Source organism: Pinus tabuliformis, chromosome 5_1, assembly GCF_031772625.1.
Source record: "Pinus tabuliformis cultivar Carrire ecotype Pingquan chromosome 5_1, CPIR1, whole genome shotgun sequence".
NCBI classification, from domain to species: Eukaryota; Viridiplantae; Streptophyta; class Pinopsida; order Pinales; family Pinaceae; genus Pinus; species Pinus tabuliformis.
Window position 1 is genome coordinate 576,200,972 of NC_142305.1, and position 18,484 is coordinate 576,219,455.

The 18,484-nt window shown below is 37.0% G+C and overlaps 1 pseudogene; it reads left to right on the forward strand.

Annotated features, from left to right (window-relative positions):
- Positions 1–947: 947 nt before the first annotated feature.
- LOC149166143 (uncharacterized) lies at positions 948–2,665 on the forward strand (annotated as a pseudogene).
- The last annotated feature ends 15,819 nt before the right edge of the window (positions 2,666–18,484 follow it).

Sequence of the window (18,484 nt, forward strand, 5' to 3'; positions counted from 1 at the left end):
TGTTGGCTCGTTGGTGGTAACCTCACTTGTCTGTTGGTAAGTACTTCCCTCTCTAATCAGTTGGGAAGGATGGGGGACATCTCTTTTCTCATATGTCGGACATCTCTTCTTTCATCTATTGGAAACTTGGAATGGGTGAGTTTGGGGAATGGGTGCTTGCTAAGTATCACCTCCCCCTGCTCCCTCCATTCAGCCAACAACATAATAAAATTTCATGCACATGGCCAAAAAACTTGTTGAACTAACTCTCTCGTGTCTGGTGGAAAATAACTTGGCATAATCTCTTCTGGTGGTGGTGGTGGGTAAAAGGCCTTCTCTTTCTTTCGGGTATCGGTGATGGGGACCTTCTCTCATGGTCTGGCGTACTACTCTCGTCGTCTGTTGGGAACATGGAATGCATGGAATATTTAGGGTAATGGGTGCTATTACAACTTAACATTAGGACTACATAATGCACTTTCCACACAGAAAAGGCTACACATTCACTAGCTTTCTCTTAGTTGGAGGTTGCATTGTGTCATAAGTTTGATTATGAGTTGGCGGGTTTGAGAAGTATTATTGTTACCCTTGAAGAACAAATTCTTATACTCTTTCTTCCTCTTTTCTTTCCCTTATCTCTTTTTATCCATCCATCTCTTATGGAAATCATGTTGGCCTCTTCACTAGTCTTAACTCATATTGTTTCCTCTAATTTATTTGGCTCCATGACTTGAATCTCATTTCTGATTAGAATCTATAGTTTGTTGAGAAAACAACTGACTTAAATTGTCCATCCTAATACCTTACAAATCAAAACCCAGAAAAACAAGGACCCTGTCTCCCTTCCCTCGATTCATTCATTCATACTTTTAACCAATAGCCAATAGACATACTCGCTTAGAAACCATGTGTGTACAGATTTAGGTTTGATCCAGATGTGATTTGTTGTGATTTTTCTTGGCTTGAAGATGAAGTGGGAAAGAATGAATTTGAAGATGAAGATGAAGACAAAAGAGACTCCATAGGGTAAAAAAAATCCCTTGGAAGGAAAGGTGGTATAATGGGTCTAGGAAAGAGATGAGGCCACACTTGAAACTCGGTCAAGAATGGCCACTTTCTCTATGTTTTTAGTGGTTATGGCAAGGAAAATTTCCAGACAAACAATATTCATGTCTTTGATTTGGGAAATCATACATGGAGTAAGCCTATGGTGAAAGGAACCCCACCCCTCCCAAGGACATCCACAGTTGTACCACTGTAGGAACAAATTTGTTTGTATTTGGTGGCATATATGGGAAGAACCCTCTATGAGATTTTCATATTCTAGAGACTACTACAAATACATGGGTGCAACTTAACGTAAGTGGTGAAGGACCACCAGCTCATCAGGGGCACAATGTTGCACTCATTGATCACTGTATATTTATACTTGGAGGTTTTGAAAAACCTCAAGATGAATCTGAAGAGATATATTACAACAACCTTTACATAGTAGACAAAGTTAACTTAATTCGGACAAGGGCTACAACCAGTGGTACACCACCATCTCGAAGAGATAGCCACACTTTCTCGTCATGGAAGAACAAAATTATAGTCTTGGGTGGGGAGGATGCATCAAACTCTTATTTGTTTGATGTCTATGTCCTTGATGCAGATACACTTGTGTGGAAAGAGCTCAACACAACTAGACATATATTAGCACCTCAGGCAAGCCATGCAACAATATCCCTTGGAAAGCATTTGTTTGTGTTTGGTGGATTTACTGATGATCATAATTTATTTGACAATATTCACATGCTAAACATAGAGATGGGAGTGTGGACCAAGGTAGCAACCACAAGTCAAGGACCATCTGCTAGATTCTCTATTGTTGGAGATTGTTTGGATTTCAAGAGAGGCATTCTCATATTCATAGGAGGGTGAAATGAAAACTTGGGAGGCCCTAGATGACATGTATTATTTGGATACATAAATGAAAATGGAAAATGGACAAGATGAGCAAAAGCCAAAGAAATTTTCTTTAAGGAAGGAGTTGAAAAGAAAGCGTCAAGAGCACCATGTCTCTTCAAATGATCCTGAGAAGGAGAGAGATACACCTAAGCTTGATGTGAATCCTAGAAACATCTTGTCCACAACCCCACCAACTAACATTCCTATTGGTCAAGAAAAACCCTTTGTGTGCACTTTCAATCCCATTGAAGAAAAGATATTTGAAGCAAAAATAACTGATGTGTTTCAAAATGGATACACTATTGAATCACATATTGAAGGGAAGCCTTTGCATGGGTTATTGTTCTCCTATAAACCTAGATTTTCTCATGATGTACATTCTTATCTCACCAGGAAGAAACTGGCCTCAGAAGCAAGTGCTATGAAATCGAGTGAAACACAAAAGCCTAAATTAAAGATTGCTCATGCAATTAAGAAATCTGTGAAGAGAGTAGAAGATGGGCATGCAATCTCTATTATGGATGTAGAATATCCTACACAAGGGATTATCGTAGAGCCACTTTCTTCATCATTAAATCAACGTGTAGCCGCATCTGATATGTATCAACAATACATGCAATCACTACCTGTGCACTCTCCATCTATTGCTCAGCATGATCTGAGGCACTATGCTACACATGCTATACAAGAGGGTTTTTCTGGTCCTGTATCGAGCCAAGGGGGAGGGTTAAACTGACTGTCATCCACAAATCGGAAAACCCCTATACTGGAAAAAATTGGAAACACCGTGGAATCTGTTGTAAATTTAACACTTTCCACGCTACTTACCAAACCAATTTGGCATTGGTATTCTCTGCTTTGCTCTGTCCTACGAGAAGCATAATAATGATGGACTCCCAAAGAAATTTGAAACCCTATCTGGTTCCTACTCATAAATCCCACTTGCCACCCACTCGAGCCAATTCATTTTCCTCTTTTCCTTCACCTGAATTTCCTAATTTAGCTTCTTTGGCCTGATCTGTTTTGCAAGTAAAAATTTGCAGGTTCAAACCCCAGGCACCCTTGGAAGGACCATTTGTTGTTCTTCTTCACGGAAGGTGTGCATGTGATCTCCCACTAATCATCCAGTTTTGTTCTGTTGCCATTTGCATAGAAAATCAGAATAACCCTCAGCGCTAACCAAGATAGCTCGCAAGATTTTGAAAGGATGGGTGAGCAAATTTGTTCCCGAATTGTAACTAATTAATACTTGTTTTTGATTAATCGTCTAACATAAAAATCAATGACTTACAACTTCATAGGTGGCAATATGATATAACACTAATTAATGCTTCCTTGAAAACTTTTGAACGACAAAATAATATCATGAAAATGCAAGGACCATGCCATAATGAAATCTTACTGCAATACTTCTTCTTTGAGTCTTACAGCTCATGAGACCTATATTGAAGTTAAAGGCCTTGTCTGATTATGCCAACATGAATGCCTCATAAATAAAGAAATATATCATGATTTTCTACCTTTGAAATCAGAGGTCGATTTTGTACAATTCCTACACATTTCTTCTTGATCACTTCATCCTGCTATAGACAACCTTAATTAGTAGAGATAAAAAATTTTGTAGTTTGAAACATGTGTCTACAAAGGACTATAACAATTTTGTAAATAAATTTTAAATTTCTATCTTAATTAAGCTCTACCCTTGAATAAAAATGCATATATCTCCAATCCGGAAATTGAACGCAAGAACAGCATCAACTACACCTCTTCTTGGGAAAATTGTTTGTGTTTCTCTTTTGAATGTCGACTCACCTCTGTATTATTTCCTTCATGATCCTTGAAACTATTCAAAATATCACATTGCTCTTTACCACTAATCTCCTTGGTGTTTGCCATGTTATTGTTTTAATCCAACAAATTATGCTTAAGTAAATCTAACCCATGTGATGAATTTCAAAATAATGTAGAGATAATTCAACAACATTTAAACCATTTTATCTTGAAAATCAAGCAAGTGTGGTCCATAAGCACCACAATCAAAATACTGCTTTTTTACATCAAAAGACCACACGTAGTAGTGGTGTTAAAATAATGGCTGCAAAATTTATATAACCTACTCATCTATCTGACTAGTAAAAACATGAAACATAGGGACAAATTTGACAAAAAAATTTGGATGAAGAAAAAACATGCACGTGGAAATTGCAAATAATCACCTTTGTGGTCCCATGAAAACTTAGTCATTGGCAAGTCCAAGTTATTTTATGGTATCCATCGACCATGCTACAATGAAATCTTACCGCAATACTACTTCCTTGAGCCTTACAGATCATGAGGACTATGTTGAAGTCAAAGACCTTTTCTGATTATGTCCATATGAATGCCTTGTAAATAAAGAAATAGATCTTTATTTGCTACCTTCAAAATCAAAGGTTGTTTTCATATAATTCCTCCATATTCCTTATTGATCATTTCCTCCTACTATAGAAAACCTTAATCAATACAAAGCAAAGTTTTTTATAGTTTGAAACATGTTTCTACAAACGACTTTAACAATTTTGTAGATAAATTTTGAATTTATATGTGAATTAAGATCTACCCTTGAATAAAACTTCACATATATGCAATTTGGAAATTAAATCCAAGAATAACATTAACTACACCTCTTCTTGAGAAAATTGCTCATGTTTCTCTTCAAACCTATGTTTCTCTTCTAACTATTAAGTCACCTCTGTATTATTTCACTTATGATCCTTGAAAATATTCAAAATATCACATTGATTTTTACCACTAATCTCCTTAGTGTCTAACATTTTCTTGTTTTAATCCAACAAATCCTGCTTAAGAAAATTTAACCCATGTCATGTAGTTAAAAATAATGTATAGATCATTCAACAACATTTAAACCATTTTATCTTGAAAGTCAAGCAAGTGTGGTCCATAAGAACTCTAATGAAAATATTTATTTATTACATCAAAAGACCACACCCCACCTTGGTTTTAAAATAATGGCCCCAAAATTTATATAACCTATTATTCTATCTGACTGGTAAAAACATGAAATAGTTAAGTGTGAATTTCACATTTTAGACAATAAACATAGGGATAAATTTGGCAAAAAATGTTGCATGAAGAAATAACACGCATGTGGAAATTACATATAGTGACCTTTTTGGTCCCATGAGAATTTAGTCATTGGCAAGTTCAAATTATTTTATGACATCCATCGATGCCCTTCCAACGAAAAATTGGTTGTGCTTTCTTAAGTACAAGTCATTAGCTTTGAAGTCAAATTCATATATTTATAGATCATAAAATCGAATAGATATTATATCGGAGAATGCATAATATTGAAACCCTTCTCAAAACATTTTGTAGCTAAAAAAATATGCAATCTAACAGTTTACAGTCAATGAATCAATTGTCCCATGTGAACCCATAAAAATGTATGCTGGCTTAAGGCTATCTCAACTTAGTTTGTGTTTCCTTTAAATACTCAGTTCATCACCTACCAATGGAAACAAGGAGATAGAAATATATAAATCAAGAAAAGTCTATGCTTCCTTTCTAGGCAAGGAGAAGTTGATGATGAAGTGCATGTGATGTTGTGAGGTATTTCATATCAGGAAGGATGAACAATTAAATGGTTTATATAGAATGTTGAGTTTGGCCTCTAAACAAGTAGTTATATGAAAGATGTTTTACAACTTTAAAAGATGAGGATTGACAGTAAACAAGGAAAAAAACAATAGAACCTGAAGATATAAATGTTTTAAAGTTTACATAGCTTGTTCTATTTTTCCTCTAAGCAAGTGAGAAGCTATATGAAAAATGTCTTAGGATTGATTATTTATAGTGCACGCAGAGTAATTTGAGACAACCCCGAGGAGTTTTATGTACAAATTGTATTATAACCTTTCCCTATATCCAATAGATATTGCAGATCCTTTTGAAGAGAGAATATTCTAGTCTATAACTTGATCCACAATGAGAGAAAAGGTTTAGGGTTGTCACAAGCTAAGATGAATTGTCTTTGTCATTTGCATAGTGATGTAGTGACATTATCAGTTGAGATGGATCCTATTAGTTGCATGGTGGTCAGAGACACTAGAAATTTCAAAATAGATCAGTGTAAAATCAAATGTTATTGTGGCTTTTTTGAAGGGTTCACACATAAAACAAATAATGAGAAAGTCAATATTGAGATATAATAATTGAGGTTCAAATCATTGTGACAAACAAAACATCGCATTAGATCGCAGAATATATCCAATGTTGCAATGATTTGAGATAATGACTGAGTTTTGAATCATGATAACTAGGTGACAACCAAAAGTAAGTTATATCCACAAGAAAAATATCACATCAATTCATAGAATATATCCAAGGTTGAAATGAATCCACATACATAGTGTTGGACATCACAGGTATTTCAGTGCACATAGAACACCATGCTAAAAATTCTATACTCTTGATTAATTAGGAATAACCTAGGATGTCTAGAGTGGATGTTGAGGTGGGCGGTACAAGAATTGAGGATGATTTTTAAAGTGTAAGGGAATTTAGATACTTTGTTTTGTATAACTCACAATGCAGCTATATTTAAGCATAAATTACTATTAAGGAAGGAGGATATGCAAAATAACATTATAGAAGCAAGATCCTAAAAGACATATTTCATTTAAATATGTTAAAATTGAGCATATTGAACATGATTCTCAAGGTAGTCCATTGATTCCAAGTTGCATGATTTTTACTGAGTCAAAAAAAGAAAAAATTTGTCGTCATTCTACAAGGTTGAGTCCAGTTGTTCAGGAGAAGGGAACTCCTATAATATGGATACATTCTCTTCCAACAACTCCTAATGGGAAACACAATTTTGTATGACTAAGGACTCAAAGATAGTTGCCTCAAGTTCAATAAACTAGGGGCACAAAAAAATTGACCGATCTATAGTAGGATGTCAGTTCTCTCATAATTTTGAGATTTATCTTTGTTCATATTTCTTTAGAGCAATTTCTTTAAATGCTGACATTTTGTCTTTTTTTTTTCAAAAAAGGAAATCTCTATTCAAGTTGATTGGCAAAGGTGATCGATATTTGAGATTCTCTTGATATTTTGTACATTTCGAATATATTCTCAATTAGTAACAAATGTGAATCTCTAGAGAGACCATTTTATATATTATGAGTTTAGATTAAGTCTGTTGAACTTGATATTCACTCTAAATGACTTGTGAACCCTAAAATGCACCAAATTATGATGTATACAAAAAGAATATACCACATTGCATATTCATGATGTGAGTGCCAGTGTACATTTTTATGGGTTCACATGGTACAACTGATTCATTAACACCAGATGTTGTAAAGCAAACACCATAAGTCAGTAGTGCATATGGACGAAGAACATAGATGAAAAAATATGTGATATGTTATGTGATTTAACTATAGCCCAATTTGAGTGAAAAATAAATGTTAATGTTAAATGTAATACAATCATACAACAAAAACACTTACTCCATTGTTATGATTTCCAAATTTGTATCCTTTTCTATCAGGTTTAAAAGAGTCTCCTTATACCTAGTGAAGTGCCTTGAGGCACCACTATCAATCAACCTATTGCCCAAGGTATCTAAAGGGGACGCAGTAGAGAGGGCACATATAAGATAAAATTATTTTTCCTTGTCATTTACAACATTAAATTCATCATTTGTGGAGATTCTTGATCTTTTGGGAGGCCGACCACTTCCGTATTGAGTAACAGGAAGATTCCTCTTTCCTTTGTTGTTGAACCTGGCATTCCTTTGATTGTTGTTGCCCTTGAAATTGTTGCGGTTGTTGTTGTTATTGTCATCCCGAGATGTATCCTTTTTATTAGGACACTCCCTAGCATAGTGGTCAAACTTGTTACAATTGAATTATAACGTGATAGAATTGAGAAAGTGAAAAAAAGATAATAAAAAATTAACCCCAAAAAAATAAAATTTAAACAAATTTTATTAAAAATAAAAATATAGAAATTTTAATTTCAAAGATGAAGATGCAAAAAGAAAAAAACAAACACAATCACCGATTAAAACATATTAAAATTAACTTACTTGTAAATTTAAATCATGTCATTATCTCACTTGTAAATGATTTCATTTAAATTGTTGACCTTTGATAATGAAATTGCATATTTACACTGTTCAGGAAAACCTACTTACTGAAAATTTAATTTCAAAGATGAATATGCAAAAAAAAAACACATCAATCCCCGATTAAAACATATTAAAATTATCTCTCTTGTAAATTTAAATCATGTCATTATCTCACTTGTAAATGATTTTGTTTAAATTGCCGACCTTTGATAATGAAATTGCATATTTACATTGTTCAGGAAAACCTACTCACAAACCTTTCAAATCATAAATTAAAGATCATAATATTGCAGATTTCTATGGTTTACATTAAAGCCACCTAAATCGAATGAAAGACCTTAAAGAAAAGATGCTTTAGTGCATCAATCTCACAGTTAAGTGTCACAATATTTCCGTCCATGTTGACAGACAAGGTGTGGAATTTGTCTGAGTTGTATTGTGACTCTTTTTATGATTTTGTCCTTCTTCATAAGCGTGGATGTACTCAATAAAATTTGCAAGTTTTAAGCAAGATTTTACTCAGACATCACATTCTCGGCAACGGTGCTCAATATAGCAGAGAGTCTGTCGTTAGTGCCTGATCTACAATGGGAGCATGCTTGTCTAAACATGATGGTTTTAACGATTGTCCTCTAGTTTTACCAATGGATCATGGCGACAACGACTCTCACAAGGTCGAACAAGGGTGTAAGAATCCCTTAGAGGAATCTAGCCAGTCATTGTCTGTAGATCAGTCTGAAGATCTGAATCTCAAGAATGAGTCAGAAAATTCCATTGTAAATGAGGACACAGAGAATAATGACATATGCAATGACAAAGATAATAAAACAGAGAATGGTTTGTTATCATGTCTCACAAAATCTTCACAACATGAATATGGCATTTCTGAGTCATAAAATCTTCCGAGTACTCCTAATTTGAGTTGTGACTTTGCTACACATTTTAGTGCAGCTAACAAGATAAGAAAATCTTGTTCAGACAAAGAAATTTCCCTTTCGAGGCCCGTTAAATGTATTCAGACGAATACTAATACTAATTCAATGGACGTGCATGAAGAACTGACATGAAATAAAATCTCAGGTAACTCTAAAAATTTTGAATGCCAGAATGGTATTAATAATTTCAACAGTGATAAAAAAAATTATTACAGAGAGATTCAACCGATCAGTGAAATCCCTTCACGTAGTTCGGAAATCCCTTGCTTCATCTTTTGTTGGCCTTAAGATACATTGTCTGTTTTTGTATTCAGGCTTCTGTGATCCATAATGAATTAAGCAAAGTCTTTTGGTAGAAATTTTTACACTAAAATTTGTCACCATGACTATTTGCAGTTAGTATGGCTCCATCAACTGTCATACTATCCTCCTTGGCAAGCCTCATACCTCTGCTCTCCATGTCAAACTTCAAGAAAGAGAGAAAGTCATTAAAAATCTATATATCTCTGGGTACGCAGTTTCTCTTAGCCTTACCTGCGTGTACGCACCCCAAGTTCACAATACCTGCGTACTTGTACGCTCTGTATGTAAAGAGGAGGGCGCGTACTCCTGTAAAGGTCAAAAGGCACAAGTTTCACTCCCAAAAAGTTACTTGTGGTCATTTCTAGAGCATTCTAGAAGCTTGTTTGACGTGTATGAAGCGCCTCCAGATGGTTCATGTATCCCTACCAAAGATGAACTTATCCCATCAAGAGGGGAGCTATCCCATCCAAAGAGGGGCTTATCCCATTGATGGTGGACCTGAATAACTTCCTCTAGAGCACTATAAATACAGGCATTGGGCCAGAGGGAGGGGAGGTTGAAAGCTGAACATTCCTAAGGGTAGATGTTGCTGGAATTAGGACTCCCTTGTAAAGCTTGAGAGGAGAGATTCCCATCCTTTCCTAGCCTTATTTGAGAGTGGGTGAGCTGATCAAAGTAAAGGAAAACTCTTGCTGGACCCTAGGAGGGACTTGCACAACACCAAGGCTCAGGTTGTAATTGTTCCTTTTGTTACCTTTTAATGCAAATGAACTTATTTTTCTCAACAGATTGTTATTCATGGTTTGTTTCATATACTCCTTGGTCTATATAATAGATATGTATTGTTTTATGAGTTTATCAGGTGCTATTTAATCTTTTGGCTTGTTAGTGAATGCAGGTTTCGAAGAGAAGGAGGAGCTCATCCGGATCAGTGAGGCTGGACTACTACAAAGCGTTGGACTAGAGGTATGTTAAAGATCCCCTGATTACTTGTATTTGCAATGCATGTTTAGAGAAAAGTAGCTTTATTTATCTTGTTTGTCACTAGAAAGCTTTTGCTTCTACAGAGGTCGGTTGTGTCCGCACTAATGACTCTTTCCGCATGACAAAATGGCGACTCCACTGGGGAATCCATTGATGTGAATGTTTTTTCCTTTGTGTGAAACTTTGATTTGAGAAAAGTCGTTTGTTTTCTGGTTTTTGGCTATCTGACTGTGTGTTTGGATGGGCTAGCTTAGGGTTAAATTAGCTTTTAATTTTTCTTGGTTTTGCTAGAAGTACGCAGCCTCTGCGTTGAGCACAGTGCGTACCTGTACGCACTGCAGCTTTGTACACAGAGCGTACCCGCACCTGTGCGAACAGGCTGCCTGCGTACCCCTGTCAAAAGCCTAGAAAATGTCAATTTCTTCTTTTTTGCCTTTTGGATTTTGTTTTAATTTGTTTTTTCTGCCCAGATCCACTGTTCACCTGTCAGAAGTTTTCATCTTGGCTAATTCCATTAGCATTCCTGCTTTAAGCTTTCATCAATTGGGTGTTTTAAGTCTCTTTTTTGAGAAATTCTTAATTTGATTTCCTTTGGTCATTACTTGGAGGTTTGTCTCAGTCTTTTCACAATTTTGCATCTTTTTGCTTTTGTTTTTGCAAAAAAAATTCCCCCTCATTCGCCGGGGGGGGGGGGCTAAATTGTTTATGAGTGTTAATCGCCTTTGAGTGCTTTTATTTATGATCTTTGGAACTCTCCCCCAATTTTCTCAACTTGCACTTGATTGGTTCTTAGATTACATTAGAATCATCTTGTGTTTGAGAATTCTCTTGCATAGATCACATTCGCATAATTAGAATTCTCATTTTCAGAATATTATTGAAAAATGTGCATAGATTACATTTGCATACTTTTCAAGTGAATTGTGCATAGATTAAAATTGCATAGTTTACATTCTAAAAAATCAATCGTAGATTTAGATCAGCTTTCTTTGATTTGAATTTACACAAAAATAAAAATAAAAAAAATGGTTTGGAATTGATTTGCATTAGTTTTTCTTGATAAAATTAGTGCATTAGAGAATTTGTTATATTTTCTCTTAGTGATCAATTTTTTGCATTGTCGGAAGTGAATGGAAACTCTCTCCTTACTTTAGATAGGATTCATCGAATTGAAAATATTACATTATCATATTCGATTGCATTCAGTTGAGTCGGGTCATAACACCATTGGTTTCATATCCATTTACCCATTTGAGTAATAACAACCTTAATAACATAGCGCTTAATTAAAATTCATCTAGTAATTTTTACATTTCTAGGGCTCTGATACACCAACATAGCTTAGGCTAGTGTCTTGGAGTAGGAGAGTAATTAACTCTCCAAGACAGCAAAACCAAACAAGTAGCTCATCTTGTGGTAGGATAAATCCAACTGTTACATTTATGCTCTGGGAAAGCTCCTCTTAAAGGAGAAGCACGAGACTGTGTTCGAACCAGTGAGGGGATCAATCCTCCTTCATTGGGAAAGACGCCAGATATGCACGTACTACAAACGGTAAACCTCGGATTATTGTCGAGGAGCCTGGGGTCACTTGTCGGTAAACCTTGGATTATTGTCAAGGAGCCGGCAAGGGGATTGAGCTTGTTACTCTGCCCTTGCATGCTATCGGGTCGTAGACTGTTCCCCCAGGTGTATTTGTTGCTGTTGGTGACCTTAGTGACCATTATCTTTAGGGTTCTACCCAAGGTGACGGTGGAGGGGAGATCCCACTATACCTGGAGCAGACGTCGGCTAGACTCACTTGGATTTTCTAGGGGGTTCACTTCACTCGAGACGGTTAAAGTGGAGGAACTTGTGCCGGTCTATTCATTAAGTAGGTTGCCGGGGTAACTGTTCCACCCGCCACTTCTGTACTGAATTCGACGATGTTGGGCTTCATCACCAACTAGTGCTTTCGGTCCGGAAGGCTACAGTTTGTGTGTGGTTTGACTCCTAGATTTGATAGCGCATGTTAATTTGTATGTTTTTACTTTTAGAGACCATAGGTGTGAATTGTGAATTTTAATTGTTAGGTGTGAATCGTTAATTGTTAATTTTAGTTATAAATTGTTAATAAAATTCACAGAAGTTGAATATAATGGCAAATGTTCCGGAATTTACCAACCTAGAAACCCCTCCTAACGAGAATCCTAGTACTTTTCCTTACTTTGGAAATGTTGGTCCTCCTTATATGGCTACTTTGCCATTACCTGGATTTACAATAGGATTACTGATATGGTTATTTTCAACTTCGTTGGCCCAAAGTACTCCAATTTTTCCACCTCAACCGGATGCTTCACCTCAACAGAGTTCACCATCTCAACATCACCAACCTTCTGTTGACCCTTTACCTTCTTCGCCTAATTTTTCTTCCTCCATTTCTTCCTCTTCGCCTGGTAAAAGCCTTGATGCTAGTAACCAGGAGGCTAAGAAGAAGAAGAAAGGGAAGAAGAAGAAGAAGAAGAAGAAGAAGCAATATAAGAAAGAAATCAACCAACCAACCACGACTGTAAGTGTTAGTTGTGTTGAGGAAACCTCCTACATGCATCGTAAACCCAAATACCCTTGCAGGCTTTGTAAGGGTGACCACTTCCTTGTCAATTGTCCTGGTATTCCAAAGGTCTTGGAAGTATGGTCAGAAAAATCTCATCAACTTTCCATTGATCCATCAACCAGTGATAGTCAGGTTCTTGGGAAAAAGGGTAAAGTTAGGTTTCCTTGTATGTTATGCAAAGGGAGTCATCAAACTCACGTTTGCCCTCACATGGATGAAGCCTCAACATTGTTGGAAAACCTTACTGTTCCACAACAAGAATTTCCAACTGGTTACCGTAAACTTTCTCCCAACCTACCGTCAACTGACGGAGTGATTGATTTAAATTCAAGTACAGTCGATCACACGTTGATGATCCATTAGCTGATCAAGTGGTCGATTCAATTTCACAAAGAGTCGATCCCACTTTCCCTTTAGAGAGTGAACTTCATACCGCTTAGGTTCTTCTTGTTACACCAGATTCTTCTATGCCGGGGGGCATTTCACCTGTTTCTACAGAACCCCCTCCAAGTACTGAGGTCTTTTCCTTTGATTGGAATAGACTGACAGAACCTCGTCTTCCTTCCTCCATCCCTTTCCAAATCATTGTCAAGGCTGGTGGTAGGGACATACATCGTACTCAGGTAGATGAAGGTGCTTATGTTAGTATTTTATCCTCAACCGTTTTGAAAGCTTTGGGTTCCCCTCAGCTTGCACCTATTACGTAGAATCTGAAAGCTTTTAACAGAACCATTAGTGAACCTTTAGGGATCCTTCCTAAGTTTTCTATTACCTTGGAAGGTAAAACTGTCTGTATTGATCTTATGGTAGTTCAATGTCCCTTGGATTTCAATTTACTCCTTGGACGAGACTATGTTTATGCAATGAAAGCTGTCGTATTGACACTCTTTCGCGTGATGGCTTTCCCTCACAATGGAAATATTGTGACTATAGACCAGCTTTCGTTCCCTAGTCTTGTTTCAACTACCAATTATATGACACCCCTAAATGTTCCTGATTCTAAAGTGGTATCTACCCTGCCACGGGTTAATTATGTGGCAACTGGTCCCATGTTTTCAGTTACCGATGTAAGTGAGCCTCTCACTATTTGCTCATCTTCCTTTGATTTAGATACGGTAATTGACATGGAAAACTCTATGGGATTACTTGAACACGATGTTCTTATCCCTTTTGAGTCCCTTGACATGTGTTCCTTCCAGAGAACTATTCTTCCTTCTGATGAAGACCTCTTGGAAGCCATGATCAAGGTGTGTCCATTGACATGTCTTTCTTCCAGTTGGAAGCCATGATCAATGCTGTGAGGAAAGTTCCTTTTACTGTGTCAACCTCGTTAAAAAATGAATCAGTGTGTGCGAGGATAGTTTTGTTCCTGTGTCAACGTCGTTAAAAAATGAAACAGGGTGTACAAGGATAGTTTTTTCCTGTCTCAACCTCGTTAAAAAATGAAACAGGCTAGCATGAGGATAGTTATTTTACTGAGTCAACCTCATTAAGAAATGAATCAAGTAGATTTTAGGATAAGTAGGTGGATGGTAGAGAGTAGTCATGAGCATAGTTCCTTGTCTTGTGTCAAGCTCATTAAAAAATGAAACAAGGATTTTTAGAGCATAGTTCCTTGTCTTGTGTCAAGATCGTTAAAAAATGAATCAAGGTTTTTAGAGTAAAGTTTTTTGTTAGGTAGATTGTAGAGGATAGTTCCTGTTACTGAGTCAACCTCGTTAAAAAATGAATCAGGTATGAGGATAGTTCTTTTCTTGTGTCAACCTCCTTAAAAATGAAACAACTCCCTTTTCAAGTTAAATATTGAAAGTTAACCTTCATTCCATCCATCTGGTTGAATGCAATGAAGCCTGGGGGGCATGTACCTCGCTTTGCATCGTTATGCTGGGGGAATGCGAACTTATGGAGCATAGTTCCTTGTCTTGTGTCAAGCTCGTTAAAAAATGAAACAAGGAGTCTGGAGCATAGTTCCTTGTCTTGTGTCAAGCTCGTTAAAAAACGAAACAAGGAGTCTTGAGCATAGTTCCTTGTCTTGTGTCAAGCTCTTTAAAAAATGAAACAAGGGTAGGTTAAGTAGGTAGATTGTAGAGTATAGTTATGAGCATAGTTCCTTATCTTGTGTCAAACTCGTTTAAAAAATGAAACAAGGGTTATGAGGATAGTTCTTTTCCTGTGTCAACCTCACTAAAAAATGAAACAACTCCCACAAGTCTTTCCCAGATCTTGAAAGTAAAGCTTCATTTCATCCACCTCATTGAATGCAATGAAGCTTGGGGGGCATGTACCTTGATTTGCGTAATTATGTTGGGGGCATGTGAACTTATAACAAGCATAGTTTTTCGTTTCAAGCTTGCGTAAACATGAGACTGAATCCGAGCATAGTTCTTTTCCTGTGTCAAGCTCGTTAAAAAATGAAACAAATCCTCCTCTAATTGAGTCGAGAGATTGACTAGATCCCATAAATGTTAAGTTGTATCTTTAGGTTAGTTATTTCGGTGTGTTGCATAATTTTCTTATAGTTTTAGGTCGAGTCTTTCAAATGATCTCGTAACTCAACCTTCATTTCATCCAACTGGTTGAATGAAATGAAGCTGGGGGGCATGCGCTCTAGCAGTTACGTTTAGGGGGCATCAAGCACAATTTTCTCTCTGTTTCAAGCTTGTGTAAAAACGAAACTACTTTGAAGCATAGTTTTTCTCCGTTTCAAGCTTTTGTAAAAATGAAACCTATCTCGAGTCAATTTCAGTTATTTTCAAGACTCGTTAAACTCATGAAAATCCCGAGATTATTTTTCTATCTTTCATTTTCGTAAAACAAATGAAAATGCCGAGTTCTTTCCGTCTTTTCCTGCTCGTAAATTAAATTGAAATTCGGCCATATGAGTACATTTTTATCATTTTTTCGAACTCGTTAAAACTTACGAAAAAGTAAAACCTCAGAGTCATCTTTTAAGCCCTTTTCTGACTCCTAAAACATGAAAAGGTTTCCGAGCGTTTCTTTTACACTCGTTAAAACAGAATTAAAAGACGGTCCCCTTATAGCTCTTTTCTGACCATAAAAACAGGAAAATATTGCCGGGTTTTTGTCGTTTCAAACTCGATACTGGAAATAAAACGACGTGTCCTTGATCACTTTTTACTTTTCAGGTCAGAGGCACTAATCATGAAAGTACTCCTTGGTCGCAAGACTAAGCGGTTCTCTCAAGTATTATTTTATACTTTTTCGGGCTTGGGAGACACAACTTTACGAAAAAAGTTCAACCTGGAGTCTTCTTAAGTTTTTTCAGACTCTCTAAAAATGAAAAACGCCGAGTCTCTCCTATACTGGACTCGTTAAAATTTCACAGTAAAGGACCTGTTCGATTACAAACAAGAACGGACCACTCCTTCTTAGGGTTCGAATCAAAACTAAGTTGGACTCATCCGAAGGATGAGCTTATAATCAAGCATATGTTATCCTCCTCAAGCTTGTAAAAAATAAAGAGGTACTTGCCAGAAATGGTGGGGGAAAAGAGAGAAAAATGAGCCCATTTGTTATCCTTTGTCTCAGAAGAAGCCTTATTACAACTCTTGAACATGACACTTTTCATTCACCTGGGTTGGGAAATCCTTTGCCTCATAGTTGATCAAACACATTGAAAGTCTGTAGCCGGGTATTAACTTTGGGTCAAATGTCACCAAGCCATTTGTCGTGTCATTATGTGTTCAAGAGGTCTCTGCAATAAACATTCATCTGCAAAATACTCGTCATCCATTTTGACCATCCCTGAGTCAGTCCTTACAGCTACATTTCTTCAACTTGATCTATGATTTCATGTTGTGGGCTTGCCTGCAACGGGTCGCTTTCTATCGACATCAGCACATTATCTAGAAAGATGACCTAGGAATCGTCAGTACCTTGAAGTTTGCATGCATCAATGGTAGGTTTCTCGCCTTTGACGACAGTTTACATCATTGACTTTCGATCGAAGGATTCCGTGAAATGTTCGACATCAACTCATCCATTCACATCTCATGGATTGTACTGGGTAATTTGAGAACCATTGACATCACTGGTGGTCTCTCTCACGCTTGTTAACAGTTTACATCATTGACTGGTAATCAAGTGGTTTCTACCATGTTCGACATCAACTCATTTATTCGCATGGATAGAATCGTACCTGTTCGGGAAGTAGAATTGAAGACCCTGGATCTAGTTTCCACCATCCAGGCTGCGAGGAGTTTTGTATACATTATACAGTAGACTAATCATAAACAGATGGCTGCGTCCATACTGTGTCTACAAAAGTCTATAATTATGATGTACTGCAGAATCATTCCTGTATCAGAGCAGTAGATAGTCAATTAGTTAAAGTTTTCAATCTGAGTATGGGAATGCCTACCTCAGCGATGATATGATCATATATATGTATTTTGTGTTGAATACTTGCAGGTTCCGACTGGGCTCTCCACAAGATAATCCTTGAAATGATAAAGTACTTCACCCTTCCTAGATGATATGAAACCCTTATCTACTACAGGCTTCACACTTTAGGGGGCAATCTGTTACACTAAAATTTGTCACCATGACTATTTGCAGTTAGTATGGCTCCATCAACTGTCATACTATCCTCCTTGGCAAGCCTCATACCTCTGCTCTCCATGTCAAACTTCAAGAAAGAGAGAAAGTCATTAAAAATCTATATATCTCTGGGTACGCAGTTTCTCCTAGCCTTACCTGCGTGTACGCACCCCAAGTTCACAATACCTACGTACTTGTACGCTCTGTATGTAAAGAGGAGGGTGCGTACTCATGTAAAGGTCAAAAGGCACAAGTTTCACTCCCAAAAAGTTACTTGTGGTCATTTCTAGAGCATTCTAGAAGCTTGTTTGACGTGTATGAAGCGCCTCCAGATGGTTCATGTATCCCTACCAAAGAGGAACTTATCCCATCAAGAGGGGAGCTATCCCATCCAAAGAGGGGCTTATCCCATTGATGGTGGACCTGAATAACTTCCTCTAGAGCACTATAAATACAGGCATTGGGCCAGAGGGAGGGGAGGTTGAAAGCTGAACATTCCTAAGGGTAGATGCTGCTGGAATTAGGACTCCCTTGTAAAGCTTGAGAGGAGAGATTCCCATCCTTTCCTAGCCTTATTTGAGAGTGGGTGAGCTAATCAAAGTAAAGGAAAACTCTTGCTGGACCCTAGGAGGGACTTGCACAACACCAAGGCTCAGGTTGTAATGGTTCCTTTTGTTACCTTTTAATGCAAATGAACTTATTTTTCTCAACAGATTGTTATTCATGGTTTGTTTCATATACTCCTTGGTCTATATGATAGATATGTATTGTTTTATGAGTTTATCAGGTGCTATTTAATCTTTTGGCTTGTTAGTGAATGCAGGTTTCGAAGAGAAGGAGGAGCTCATCCGGATCGGCGAGGCTGGACTACTACAAAGCGTTGGACTAGAGGTATGTTAAAGATCCCCTGATTACTTGTATTTGCAATGCATGTTTATAGAAAAGTAGCTTTATTTGTCTTGTTTGTCACTAGAAAGCTTTTGCTTCTAGGGAGGTCGGTTGTGTCCGCATTAACGACTCTTTCTACATGACAGAAAT